At 43.2% G+C, this 14083-nt stretch overlaps 2 protein-coding genes across 16 annotated transcripts in view; one reads left to right on the top strand and one right to left on the bottom strand.

Annotated features, from left to right (window-relative positions):
- The window catches only part of CRB2 (crumbs family member 2), a 62823-nt gene extending 49126 nt beyond the window's left edge, over positions 1-13697 (bottom strand). For 2 of the 5 annotated variants that reach the window (XM_014942818.1, XM_014942817.1), the window contains exons 1-2: positions 13026-13115; positions 2788-2851 (exon numbers count right to left, since the gene is read on the bottom strand). The gene's annotated coding sequence lies outside the window, so the exon portion shown is untranslated. Of the gene's footprint in view, positions 1-2787; positions 2852-13025; positions 13116-13413; positions 13465-13587 lie in introns of those variants that run through there. The other 3 variants (XM_014942816.1, XM_014942819.1, XM_014942820.1) reach the window with 3 other exon arrangements.
- Positions 13643-14083, top strand: part of STRBP (spermatid perinuclear RNA binding protein) — a 64688-nt gene continuing 64247 nt past the window's right edge. For 10 of the 11 annotated variants that reach the window (XR_001412126.1, XR_001412125.1, XM_014942829.1 and 7 more), the window contains exon 1: positions 13968-14064. The gene's annotated coding sequence lies outside the window, so the exon portion shown is untranslated. Of the gene's footprint in view, positions 13733-13967; positions 14065-14083 lie in introns of those variants that run through there. The other variant, XM_014942824.1, reaches the window with a different exon arrangement.

Below are 14083 nucleotides of genomic sequence, written 5' to 3'. Positions count from 1 at the left end.
ACTCACTGCGATTTGGTTCTCAACATGAATAAACAATATTCTACAAACAGACACTTCTGAATGTCTACTGCATAAGAGCTTGCTTATCATTCCACCTCTGAGGAAGCTCCGTATTTTATTCCTTAAAGATGCTGCAACAGCTCTGATTCTGTGGCCACAACCTTCCAGCCCACGGGAGGGGCAGCCCCAAGACTTCATCAGCTTTGCCCCACACAGGAGCAAACTGCACGGTCTAGCCACAAGAAAAATCATCTAAGCCAACACAAGGGGCCCTTCACAAACTGCATCTATGCTCTCCACTTCTTCTTTCACGGCCTTTTTAGAACCTGCATGACATTATGAACCTTATAAATACATACAGCAATAACTATTCATCTGATCTATAAATAAATTAAAGGGAACTGACAAAAGGGGACTTCCACAGACGGGCTGAGCCAAGCACTGGGAGCTAAGTTTACACCTAACCTTGGACGTATGGACTCTTCCTGCTCCCTACGAATTGGTCCAAGCCTTTACTCCTCTCTACCCAAGTTCCCCAACTCCATAACGCCAGAGTAAGTTACACACAAAGTGGCAGAATGTCACTGCTGACACGCTCCAAGCCAGAATGCTTCCAATTATACAATAGTTAGTAAAGCAGGATTAGGAAAAAGGCTCTTTAAGGACAAGTAACTTTTATCAGCTGGTTTTTTTCTGACAGGAAACTTTGAACAGACTGTACGAGTTGAAGTTCAGGACAGAGTTTATAAACCACAGGCATTTAACCTCAGAATTAAATATCACAAACCTCCAAATAATTACAATTTCACCTAATAATAACTGTTTGTTTTGTCCACACAAGAAAAATCTAATCTAGAAACACTGACAAAATTAAATATCACCTCAGTATAAACCATTTAATAAAACTTCAACTAACTGAAATCCGTTTAACCAATTTCCAGGTTAGCCAAGCCGGCTCTATGTACAGCAGCTGCACTTCATCAAAGAGCAGTGCTCTATTTACAAAGTATGCATTTATCCAAATATTGTGGGCCTCTTCTGACACTCTAAATGAAGACAGAGAATAAGCATAAATACACCAAGATGTTTCAGTAGTGGTAACTTTCAAGATGTAGAATAATTATTACTGCTACTGCAGATTTGTTAACTTTCCACGAAGAAACAAATACGGGTTAAAATCAGAGCAAGCAGTAACTGCATTTGTGAAAGAGAAACCAACTACTTGACGTAATTTACAAATTCTAAACAGAAGTAGTTACTTCAGAGACTGAAGACACTATCTACCAAACTTCCATTAATTCAGAACTGTTGCTTAGAATATTTTTTTTCGGCCTTTACATTAATATTTTCCAAACCTAAGTCACAGCTGCTAGAATTGTGAAATCTCCATTTGCATCTTATTTCAGCATAGGTGAGGAGTTACCATAACTGGTATCCCTCTATTGTTCCTAGACTTATTTACATGTGAGTTTCCCATTCCACATGTGAACTCCTCTATTTCCTGAAATGTGTCTAGTTCTAGAATTGCATATTGCATATCTGGTGCCTCAAATGCAGCATGAGCTAGTTGGAAAGTGCACCTTTCTCTTTTGCTTCATTATTGGGCATGAAGCCTGGAAAAATATGAATGTGTAAACTTAATGTGACAATCCTGGGATTTGCCAAATTCCTGAAAATCCTTCTTTTGGAAAAGTTCAGGTAAAACCAGAAATTTGCAGGCAGGATTTCATAGGAAGCAAATGTTTTATAATGTTTATTAACTATTTTTACGGCTCTTAGCATCAGGGTATCCAGGTTCTTAAGTAACTATGACAACAGCATTGACCTCTGCATCCATTCACAGATCCAGAAAAACTGGCCATCTGTCAATCTTTCTTTGTCAGTTGCTCCAGCTTTTTCCTCTAACAGATCAGCATCTTCACAAAATTTTGGGATGATCCCTGTATTTTTAGATCACACGTCTTACCAGGTCAACCAAACCCCTTCTCCAGTCTCTGCCACACCATCCATGAAACCCCTTACAATGGAGTACAGCTTGATCCTGCCCCCAGAGTCCCAGCCTTGCGTTCGGGCAGTTTGGACCATTTCCTTTATTCAAACCCTGTAGACTCTTCTGCTTTTCAAGTATTTAAGCCCTTAAGCTTCGCTAATGCATCTTCTTATTTGCAGTTCTCACATGCTTTTGCTAGACTAGACACATGCAGCATGCTACACAGCTTTAAAAAACCACATGTAAATATCCTTCGAATGGCTGCAGGAGAACAGCAGGACAGGCAGCGTGTGGCCCTGGCCCAGGGGCTGTGCTCATGGCAGCGCTACCTGCTGAGCCCAGCCGCGCCATTCAGAGCTGTATAAAAAGGGCATTACTGCAACAATGACAAAGACAGCCAGTGCTACTTGCACAGTGTTTAATGAGCAGCACAGACCATGGCATTTGGAGACTGACAGTTTAGGTTGGTTTGTTGTTTGGTTTTTTTAACCCCAAATTTCCATCACCTCTCAAATAATAAAGTGCCTGAATTCATCAGAGCATCAGTTCTGAGAAAGCAGCGTACACGAATTCAAGCCCTTTTGCAAAAACCACACATGGATAGATGCCTTTCAAGACCAGCACGACAAGTCTTCTGCAAAGAAAGAAATTGGAGGAGATCACACTACAGTCCCTTAGAAATCATTTTGCCTTTACAGGATCTGCACTATGATTAGAATGCTGATGCCCTGTTACGGTAGAGACAGAAGAAGAATTACAAAGAGAGAGAACAATTTTCAGGATAGGGCATTACTCACTAACTGAAGGAACAGGTCACCGTGGACAAACTTCTGATATCAGTCATTTCCAAGTTTTAGACTTCTGCAGAAGCAAAACAGAAGAGTAATCAAATAAAAATATGAATTTTTTAAAAGAAAAAACCAAAAAGCAAACAAACAAAAAAGCAAGCAAACAAACAAGAAACCCAACCCATCCCATGCCAGGCACTTCTCCTCTTCCCCTTTAAATTTTCCATAGAACATTGTTTTTGTAGCTGCCAATCCTGTGACCTTGCTGGAAGTCACCAAGCCAGAGATCAATTAGTGAGTAGAGAATAGAGAAGCAGCTCTGCCTGCATCCTGCCCTCCCTTGGGACGAGCAGCTGCGCTTCAGGGTACGGGCAGCACCAGCCTGGAAGATTGTTATCCAGCAGGAGTGCTGACACGCAGGTTGGTTACTAACTGCCAGATGCACAATGCAGCAGGACTGAAAGAGGAAAACCTCCTTCTTCCTTTGACTTCCACATTTAAAATTTTTCAGTGATTAAAAAAACATTTTAATTTTGCACACAATGAAACCTTATTTCACTAAATGACATCTACAGCAAATACACCGTGCTGACTTCAAACATATATATTACAAACATTTGTTAGCACACTTCCTACTGAAGTGCCACATAGAAAACTATCCTTTAAAAATACTGCACACTCTCCACATATCCCATTGAATCACTCATCAAGGTTGGGAAAAGTTTGTCTTTAAAGATTAATTGGGAATATGCAAAATAAATTAAAAGAAACATTTACTGAATCGCAGAAAATATTTCCTGGCTTTAACAGCAAAGGAAGAGAAACTTCCTCGGTAACACATAAGCATGATCCAAACACCTGCCATTTTCAACAGACCTTAGAAAACCAAAGTGGTAGTTAATATTTAGGAAGATTACTGGAATTGTTTAATCCATGCAGTGAGATCTCATCTCCCCCAGATCTTGACTAAATTATTAGTTACTGGTCTCGATCTCACACCCTGCAGTACAGATTCCCTGGACCACAGAGCAGTGACTTGAATAATCAGCTATGAAACTTAAAGTTGTAAGTTAACTCATCTATTAGATCACACGATGTGAACAGAACTTCAGAAGAAACTCTTCCCCCCATGAAACGTCAGGAGCACTTATTTATTTATTTATTACTTATTGCAGTCCCCATTTCCAGTGACCCTCGTGGCATTCAGAAACAAATCCAATTAGCCACTTGTCTCTTGTCACAGAAAGAGGACCTATTTGCAAGTCAGCAGGAACATCCCAACACTCAGTAAAATTGTTTCACAGGACTTTATTAGAGACTTGACAGGGGTCATGTAGCACTATCTGCAAGAGCTGACTGATGACATCCAACACAGAACACTTTTGGACATGAAGCAGGAAAATTTCAAAGATCAGCCTTACAGAACCATATATATTAGGTTTTCTTAATTTTAAATATGAGCATTTTGAATACTATCCTGAAAAAGCTATCAGGAAACACAGTGAATGACGATGATCACATGTTAATTCCCAACGCTGCAACACTTCTGTATCTACTAAATCTCAGAGTCTTGTTCTCTCTCCGCTGCCACCACCCAGCACTCCAGGAAGGGGAAGCTGAAGGCAGTGTCTCAGACCTCTGTGGTTCCCAGGAAAGGGCTTTACCTGCTCAATGTCTTTAAAACATAATTGTGGGGCTTTCCACTAGGAAGATCCAATCGCCAAGCGACATACAGCTGTGTTCTCAGTGCTGCGACAACTCCAGCTCTTTAGTATTTAAATCAGTACATATATTTTTCACATAGAACTAAAATAAGCCTAAAATAAGTCACCTGCCTGGCTACTACAATGTTACAACAGTCTGTCTGCTTGCCTTAATTTGCAGGCAACTATAATGCTATCTGTGTGATATACTATTCCGTAAGGCCTCCCAGAAGAAACCTGAGAGATCAATAGTCCTTAAATAAGTAATTAGAGGAGCTGAAATCATTTAGGTCATCAAATAGCAAGTGGGATAAATAGAGAGTCATAGCTCCATGAACACCTGCATTTAGTAGAATTTTTACATTTCTTTGTTGAGTTAAATGATAGAAAGGTTGCACATCAAAGCATAAGAGGCAGAAGAGCTGAAGAGCATCTGTAACAGGAAAGCAATGGAGGATAACAATACATACCTGCATTAACCTGTGGGTTAATTAAAAAAAAAAAAGCCAACAAAAACCCAAACAAAAGCCAACAAGATACATCAACAGCATTCAACTTCCCATTCCTAATGCAAGTGAATTTAGATCAAAAATTCAAAGGGAACTTTCAAATTTAAGGCAAAGACAACAGACAGATCAGGGCATTTCTACACTCACAGATGTGTTACACTAAACATGAGAAGATGTGTGCATTATGGACCAGGACCTGTACCTGTTGCAGATGTTTCCCGTTTATCAGTTTATAAGACACTAGCAGTGAGTTAAGCAGCAGCGCACTGGGTATGTGGAGTAAAGAGTCTCAAATATTGCTACTTCTGGTTTATGGGATGGAAGGAACACAGCGGGGTATCACGGGAGAGAGAAAACAGACTGCAAGGAGTAAGGCTTCTGCGGAGACTCTGGGAGAGGGAGGTGCCAACACCCGTTTGTCAGATGTAGGTTTCTGTGTGCTGGACCGTATCTGTCTGCTCTAGAACTTCAACTTCTTCGAGATGAACAGAAGTCAGAACTACAGACTGCTCTGACCCCGTGGGTTTGGGTACCAGTACCTTCAGGAAACACTCACACCAGCTTCAACAAGGTCAGCTTTTTATCCCAAGGATACAGCTCATGAATATTTTCCAAACACCGTTGAATTCTGGCTGTAGTCTCAACATTTTAAATGAAGTTATAAAACTACTTCATTATAACCAAATTTCTCATCATACCAAGATTTTTAGACCCAATTTCTGACCGCAGTTCAAAGCATTCTACTTCTATGTAACAAGTACTATTATTCCTAAGAGTTTTCCACTTTCTGCTAATGAATCTTGGTAAAGCTTTTTAAAATTATTATGACTGTACTGTCAGCTGTGCTCAGACAAACTCCGATTCAGTTTCTAGGCTTCAGGGTCATCAATACACTCAACTATTGCTTCCATCAAAAAAATACAGCTCGCCATAGACAAAAACAGATATAGGAAGGAGAAAGCATGCAGTTTAAAAAAAAAAAAAAAACAAAGAGAAAAAACCCACACCACTGAAAACAAAAACTTTTTGTACCAGAAACAGATTGAAAACAGAAAGAAAATTAGCATTTAGGAATGAAAAAGCCTATTCACTGTTGATGTTAAATACAACACCCGCAGAGATGGAAGCAGGGTTTATTTTTGATAGCAGCATAAACATTAAAGATAAGCCAAAAGCATTTAGAAAATATGGGCGCAGTACAAAGGCTCATGTGATGAGAGATATTTTGCTTTTCATCTTGACCTGGAAAACCCCTTGTATGACAGAGCCTCTTTTCAGCAGAGTCACAGTCCTGCCTAGTTACTCTGCCTATTAGTGATAAAAAGGCCACCCAAGTTGTTTCTGCTTTGGAGTGATGGCAGGTTTTCAATCCTAAACTTCAAAGGAAAAGGAAAAATGGACACCTAATATATCTGTCTAAGGACCTGCACTAAACTCCTGTCTTCCCTTATTTGGTCCAATCACGCTCTTCCCTAAAACAGTAACTCTTCAAACTGTATCATCGTTCTTCTAGAAAGGAGGTTAGCATTCCCCCAAATATTTACCTACTTGCCAATGATATTTGTGAAAATACTTAGCTCATATTGATAAGAGATAACATGCAGCATATCTACCCACACAACGGAAAACCAGTGATTTCCAGATTGGTTCATCATGTCTCCAGTCCCAGTAACATACAAGTGCTCACCACATCAACCACAATCATCATGAGAATTAAGGAATCACAGGATGAAATCTCAAATGTGCATTACAAAGTAGTAAGACAAAAAACCGTGGGCACCTCAGGACTGTGAATTTCAGTCCTACTTTGGATGTCTGTTCATACAGTCCAGGCTTCCCTGGGGAGGAGAGGTGCAGATAACAGTCAATCTTTGGAACTTTATGCCATCAGATTGCAATGAGAAACCGCCAACCCCGTGTGCTCAGCTACAACACGACTGCAGACCATTCTTTCTGTCACCTTCCTTTGCACTGACCATACAAGCAGAGACGCCCTGTAACCAGCAGCAGTCACCCCACGTTCCCATGAGCACAACAGCTCAAAGCACTTCCATTCACAAGGAAAGAAAAATGTTAAAGCCCAGACGATGTATCAACACCCCGTTTCCCAACAGAGAGATGTTAAGGAGCAGAAGAGCTCAGATGATCACTTAGGGCCCCACCTTTATTAGAAATTGTAATTAAATGCAATCCAGGCCTTACTATTGCATAAGGACTGCTTTATTGGGTGAGCTCAATGCTCCTGTGTAGCCTGACATTGTGTCTCTGAAAGTAGCAACAGGAGATTCCACTGAGAGAAAGCCCCTGAGCCCGGCCACTTCCCACGACTTCTCTCTGCCTTTCCCCAGGGTCTGTAATTGCTGTACCAGTGATGTTAGAGGGCACTAAGTCAGTGACAACCCTTCAGTCTCACTTCCCTTTCTGTAAGGACTGACACCGTACCATCACCAAGAGTTTGTTAGATTCCCCTAACCTGCAGAAGCACCCTGAGACAGGAATTACAATGACTGTTTTTTCCTCCACGCCAACAGGAGCGACCACAGACCCCCCTCTCCTACGTCAGCGATGAGCAGTATGGCAGCAGCCCTGGGAAAGAGTTCACCCTCCTTCCATTTGAGCCATGCAATATGCATTTTGAAAAAAAAAAAAAAACACACTAAATTTACTACAAAGTTTGAATTTCTCAGGAAACACTGCTGGGACACACGCCACAATGAAATAATCTCAGCAGAAAACACGTCTGCACATGCACCGCCGCCTTTAAGGAAGCCTGTTTATTGCTCTGAGTTTTGTCACAGCCACAGGTGGAAATGTTTAATTATAGATTGAGCAGTTGCCAGATGGGGGTGAGGACACAACCAGTGGGCTGAAGATGGCACAGTCTACAAAACAACGTAGATGTCAGGATGGCCAAGGCTGGCTGCCTTGCGCTGTGCCCTAAGCAGCACCTATAAAAATAAGATTAAAGCACTTGTGTTTATAAATGGTTCAGGAAGCTGCTGATCTGCAGGTTTGCTATAGACAACTTCACCTGGGCTGGTTCTGGCCAAACAAAGTGAGGGGGGAGGCAGCTCAGGGATCAAAGGGCCCATGATGGCGAGTGCCGCACAGCGAACAGCACGCACTTGGTGGTGTAAGGAACAGCCCGTGCTGTGACACGCAGTGCACACACACCAAACACAACTGGGAAATCAGAAGATTAACAAGTAGAGCAGCACATATTGAGACATGCACTCTTTCTATTTTTTTTTTTAACCTAGACCTTTGTTGTTTTTAATAATTGATATAAAGTAGCAAATGACTCACTAATTGCACTTCTAAATCGTAACCCAACCTGGAATCAATCACACATGGCATAACTTCTGTTCCTATTTGAAGCAAAATCCACCACAGTGCATGCAGTAGCCTCTCTAATAATTGCATTAGTCATAACCTGAAAGTATTTCCCACTTACTTGGTTCCAGTTTTGCTTGCTTTTCAAGCTGATCCTCATCCCTATTGCTAAAAAGATCTCTGAAATGTTACCCTGCAGAGCCTGCTCTGGGACTCGGAGAGCACGGTGGTGCATTTCATGGTGTGATTCCTCCTCTTTCAGTGACTAAGTTTCCTCCAGTTCCATTTTATCTCCATTGCTCCAGTCCAAAGTCAAACAACTGCCATTCAGGATTGCACCAGATATTAGCAAGTAACACTGCAACACTCTTGGTAATGAGCTGCATACACAAAGAACTGCCAGATTTACGCACGTCATCTTTTGTTTTGCAGAACAGATTCTAGATTTTGAAGTACCCTCTAGGCCGGATAGTCATCTGCTTGATTCTCTCCCTTTTATGCCTGAGAGATACTTTTTTTAAAAAATGAATACAGATCTTGTAAGCCTTTTTCAGAATAAAACTCTTTGCAACATCACACCACAGATTAACCATCTAGTAGCTGCGGGCCAAACAGAAATGAGGAATGGCATGAAACAAACAAATAAAAGCTGGGATCAAGCATACACAAAACAAGGTAAGTCCTGACACCAAGGAACAACGTGGGATGCTCGAGGAACAGCAAGATGGCTTTTGAGAACTACAAACATGAACTCAGTTAATCCACTTTTGCAGGATCCTCCCTAGGAAACAGCCCCACTGAGCCCACGCTGACACAAACCCCAACAGCACTCGCAGCGACGTGGTGAGAGCCCAGGCTCACGTCCCACCAGTCCCACCATAAACACCACAAAACTTGGACAAGCTTCCAGGAGCTCAGTACCCCCACACAGTGACACCTACCACAGCAATGCTTATCTACCCCAGCAAAGACTACACTAGCACTGACATCATCTCACGTTCCCTTTCCCCCACTGTGAATCCTCTGCCCACATCCTGCAGAGAAAGAGATTCAATTAAAATCTGCCAAGTTTTCACTGCTGATTTCCCTTCCCGCACCCCCAGACCCCTGCCAGCAATTGACTACTCAGATATTTAGCCTTTGATTTTAATGCAGATCTGCAGAAATGTTTTTATTGAATCTGGGTTTTAATACTTGCATAATACTTTGCCCTGCAAAGATAGTGGATTAAAAAAAAAATGTTTACCCTTTCTGAATGCAGCTTTAATCTGCTCAACATCTATTTTTATGCTGCTTATTTTATAACCTTGTAACTTTCACCTTCTGCTCTCTATGTTGCTGGGGTTTTTTGTAGAAGCCAGATGTCATCATGACTTTCCACTTCGTTTTCTGTATCCTTTGGCATTCTACCTCCCTTCTTTTCTCATGAATTCTGTCCACGCAAGCAAATACAGAAAGAGAGAAGAGGGGCTCTGGACACTGCTTTATGTTGCATGGAATTGTTTCCAACTTCATTCTTGTCATTAAAGATGACAAAAAGCTGCTTTTTCAAACGTCAAGATTTTCTTCAAAACATTTCACACTCACAAGTCATCTTCTTAGCTTATCACCTTCCTAAATCCAAGCCTCCTGTGTGGAAAGTATTCAAACACTGCCGAGCTTCAAAGCATGCAAACAGCCACATTAAATGTGTGATTAGTCCCGCCGAAATTAAAGTTAAGCACATGTAATTATTTGTTTTTATAGGTTAAAAAGATGTAAAATCAAGCAAGTTCCTTTTCAAATTTTCCAATTTTCTGTTATTTTTAAGTTCTTGTGAAGCTTATGAGACTAATTTCACATGTAAAGGTAGCTTTTTCTATGGCGATTTTAAAAATACACTCCTCATATAGAGTTATTTTTTCCCAATTCAAATTCTGTCCACAAATATCTTTGCACAAATCCCATTAACTTTAGTGCATGTCTAAAGGCAGAATTTGAAACCTATAAAGAACTGGGTCACTGGACAATGGTGAGTCTCAAACAGAGATCTCTTTTCTGAGTTATAACAAGAGAAAAATACCTCTTCCCTCAGGCACTAAAAGAACATTCCCATTTGTCTGTAAACAATACCAACCACTTGAAATTTGATAGGTTGCATTTCATCCTTGCTCACTTAGGATTTTTCCCTTTACTATAGCTAATAGCCGTTTAGTCCTTAATGTAGTATTTGTAGCTGATGCTACATCATCCAAGTCCACCGGCCCTTGGGGCTGCCTGCCTGCAGATTTCGGTGCCTGATTCACCCCAAGCTTAAACCCAGTAGCTATCAACAACTTCTGTAAAGGGTCCCTCTGGGGTTTTTTTGGTCCCCGGGAGAACTGCTTTCACATGCTGGTCATACACACTAGCTCCTGCTTTGCCTCCATTTTTTATTTAATACTGGTAATAAAATGTCTTTATCACGTTTATAGAATATAGTATAATTGGGTATGAGATCTACAAGCTGGAAAATCACTCCAGAATAGAGACTATTTTTTCAAACTAATTCTACATTTACTGTGTCAGTAAACATCAGTGAAAGAGTCTTAGAAGACTTCAGTCACCATGACTGTTCTCTACATTAGCAGCTCAGATCTGTACACTTTCCTCATATGACTGGTTTTATTCCATTATATACACTTGTTACAGCACAAAACCTACACAGTGTATACCTGTGTACACTTAAAATCAGATCATCCAACCTTATCTGGCCAGTCAGGAGATATAAAGAGACAGGACAAACCACTATGCAGTATCCAGGAATTAACAATGAGTTCCCTTTCCACACTCATTTTTCCTAGAAAGTTTACATTTGCCTAACTCAGTCTCTGCCTCTCACCTAACTCAGTCTCTGCCTCTCTACAGCCTTTGTGATTCCCTCAGTTCTCTAGGGGTAACATTCAAGAACACATGACAATGTCTTATACATTTCTATGAAAAGACCTGCAGGAAACATGTATTATTTCCATCATAGTTATATGTTTTAAGAAAACATCTTTCTATGCCAGTATTTTGTCCCAGGAAAGAGCATAATTATTCTTAATTACTTTAACTTTCATCAAGGTAAATCTAATTCCGGATTGCTTTTGGCACAATTCAAGTCCCCATTTCTTATTGCGTACACTTAGAGATATAAATTCAATTTTCTTCCTTTTTATTCCATGAAGCCTAAAGACAGATGTTAACTTTTTTTCCACACCTCAGATGTTCCTTTCCTTGTTAAATTTATATCCTTGTACTGCAGCACCAAAGCTCTTCCAATCCCCTGTATTCTAAATTAATCCATCAATCCCCTTTCCTCTGTGTTTTTGCCCTTGGCAAATCATTAGCCCAAGGGAAAACTCAACAGAAAAATTCAAGATTTCACTCAGACCACAGCTGAAAATATCTTTCTTCTGCCTCTGCAAAAGCCTCACTATCTGAGATGCCATCTCTTGCAGATTTTTCTCTCCTTACTGCACTTCCAGCCTCACTGCACAGCCACTGATTTTCACAGCTGCCCCTTCCTATTCCACAGCCTCCTCCAGCAGCCTTCCTCTGGCCTATATTTGTACTGTGTCTCGACTTGCTGTAATCAGTTTCAAATAAAGATGTTCTCACATTAAGTCCTTGGACCAGTCCTTGATTTTCTAGCTATTATCTTCTCGCCCCTTCTCAAGGCCGACACTAATATTTTAAGGCCACATGGGAGATTCAGCCAAACTCATTCATTGCTTTGAAACCTCTTGATTCTAGACTTGAAAGCAATAATTGAGATTCCTCAGATTTGTTTCTCATTACTTAAAAATAATGAGATAAAAGTTTGTTACAAACGTAGAACTACGACTGTTCAGAACTAGAGTGACACTTTACGCACAGGCTTGCAAAGAAGTATACAAAATTTATATTTAATTAGAACAAGCTGGACCTCTCACTACACGTAGTTATTCAGGCACACGTGTTTTCCACTTCCACTCTAATGCTGCAAATCGCTCTTTTGAATGAAAGTTACTGTTTCACTTCAGCACTGCAAATCTCCTGATCCCACTGCCTTTTGCCAAAGTTTTCTCCCAGGCCGCTTCAGCCCAGCATGCTGTGTACGGATTATTTTGGCAGAGAGCTCCCCAGTCAACAGTTTTTCATCTTTACAGCCTGTATAAAATTAATTTTGAAAAGTCTAAAAAGTGATATTCAATAGGATTGCCACGGGCTTACACGTTGAAAGCTGAGTTCGAAAAGGCGCTTAATGTAGGAACCTGGCAGAAATTTTGAAGTGCTCACGTGAAGCCAATGGTTATTTGAATGTTGAAGCAAAACCATAACGGTTATTTGAAATGTAAAGTAGAAAAAACCCACCAGCTCAACCCTCCCTCCTCACACCTGAAGGCTTTGGCATGCTTCTCTGGCATGCCAAACACATGGCAAACACTTCTCTGAAGAGTTTGATGAAAAACACTACTTAGAGCTTTTGCTTCAACTTCCCTGCGGTGCCCAGCGGGTCCAGGACAGTCAGATGTCCAGGACCAGACGAATGAGCGCAGGGAGCAGAGAGCTGACTCGGACCCTTCTGAGAGGAAAATGGAGACCAACGAATGCCATGTGCCTCGTGAAGCCCGACCTGCCCAAACACGCCACAAAACTGTCTGGATTTTAACGTCCTCAGACAACCACCGAGGATGCCACACGGAGAACAACTGCTCACCTGGAAACACCGCTTCCCAGCTCAATTTAGGAAACTGCTCCCTTCAGATTTTGCTCTGGAATATAAAACCCACGGAGCACGTGCCTTGCCCGGCTGAGAGAGCACCAGGGCCCTGCCTCACACCTCACCCCCCCACTCAGCCCTGCCCCATCCCTCCCTCTGGGCCCGCGGCCCTCTCAGCGCCCGCCGCCTCCTGCCCTCTCAGCGGGGCGGGCCCTGCCTGGGGGCAGTATTCACACTCACGGCCACGGGCCGCTGCGAGCGGGGCCGGCTGACGGTGAAACCGCACTCCCGGTGTCCGCTGAGGTGCCCCGGCAACGGGGGCGGCGGCTCCTCCCCGCCCTGAGCGGGGCCGGGGCAGGGACGGTCCTTCCCCCCACACACACACCTGCCTCCCGCCGGGCCTGGCCGCCCCTCACACGGGGATGGGGAGGACCCTACCGCGCCGCTTACGCACTCTGCGCCCGGCACGCTAGCACCTACGGCATTTGCGCAACGGGAGCCCTCTCAGGTGCAGCGCCCGCGTTGACGACATTACGGAGAATTCGTAAGAAACACTAACCTCTTTGAGGGGCTTTACGTAAGCGGCGTTCCTGGGTGCAGGCTTGGCCGCTCCTAACCCACGTAGCTGCAGGAGCTCTCCGAACTGCAGACAGCCCGGGCGACGGGCGGGATTACGCAGTTTACGCAAGGAGTAGCGGCCCCAGGTAGGAAACCGGCCGGGCCGAGCCCGGCAGCTTTACGCCAATTCCGTAAGGCTACGCCGGCCTGGCCGCGAGGAGGGAGGAAACGGCTGGTTCCGCGCCGCTACGGAATTGGCGCGGCGGCCGGGCATCCCCCTACGCAGTTGGCGTAAGGCTCTCTCTCAGGTGCAGGGAAGGGGCGGGCTCACGTTGCCCGGCAGCCCCAGCCTATGGGGGCGCCGGGCGCTGTCACGTGCCGCAGCCCCGCTCGCCGCTGCGGAGCCGGAGGAGCCGGACGGGGCCACGGAGCCGGGCCGGGGCCGGGGGGGGCTGCGCCGGGGCCGGCGGCGAGCGGGGTGAGGCGTGCGAGCGGCG

Source organism: Calidris pugnax, unplaced genomic scaffold (assembly GCF_001431845.1).
Source record: "Calidris pugnax isolate Ruff unplaced genomic scaffold, ASM143184v1 scaffold102, whole genome shotgun sequence".
Lineage (NCBI taxonomy): Eukaryota > Metazoa > Chordata > Aves > Charadriiformes > Scolopacidae > Calidris > Calidris pugnax.
Note: the sequence above shows the minus strand (reverse complement) of the source record. Positions and strands in the feature narration are given on the sequence as shown.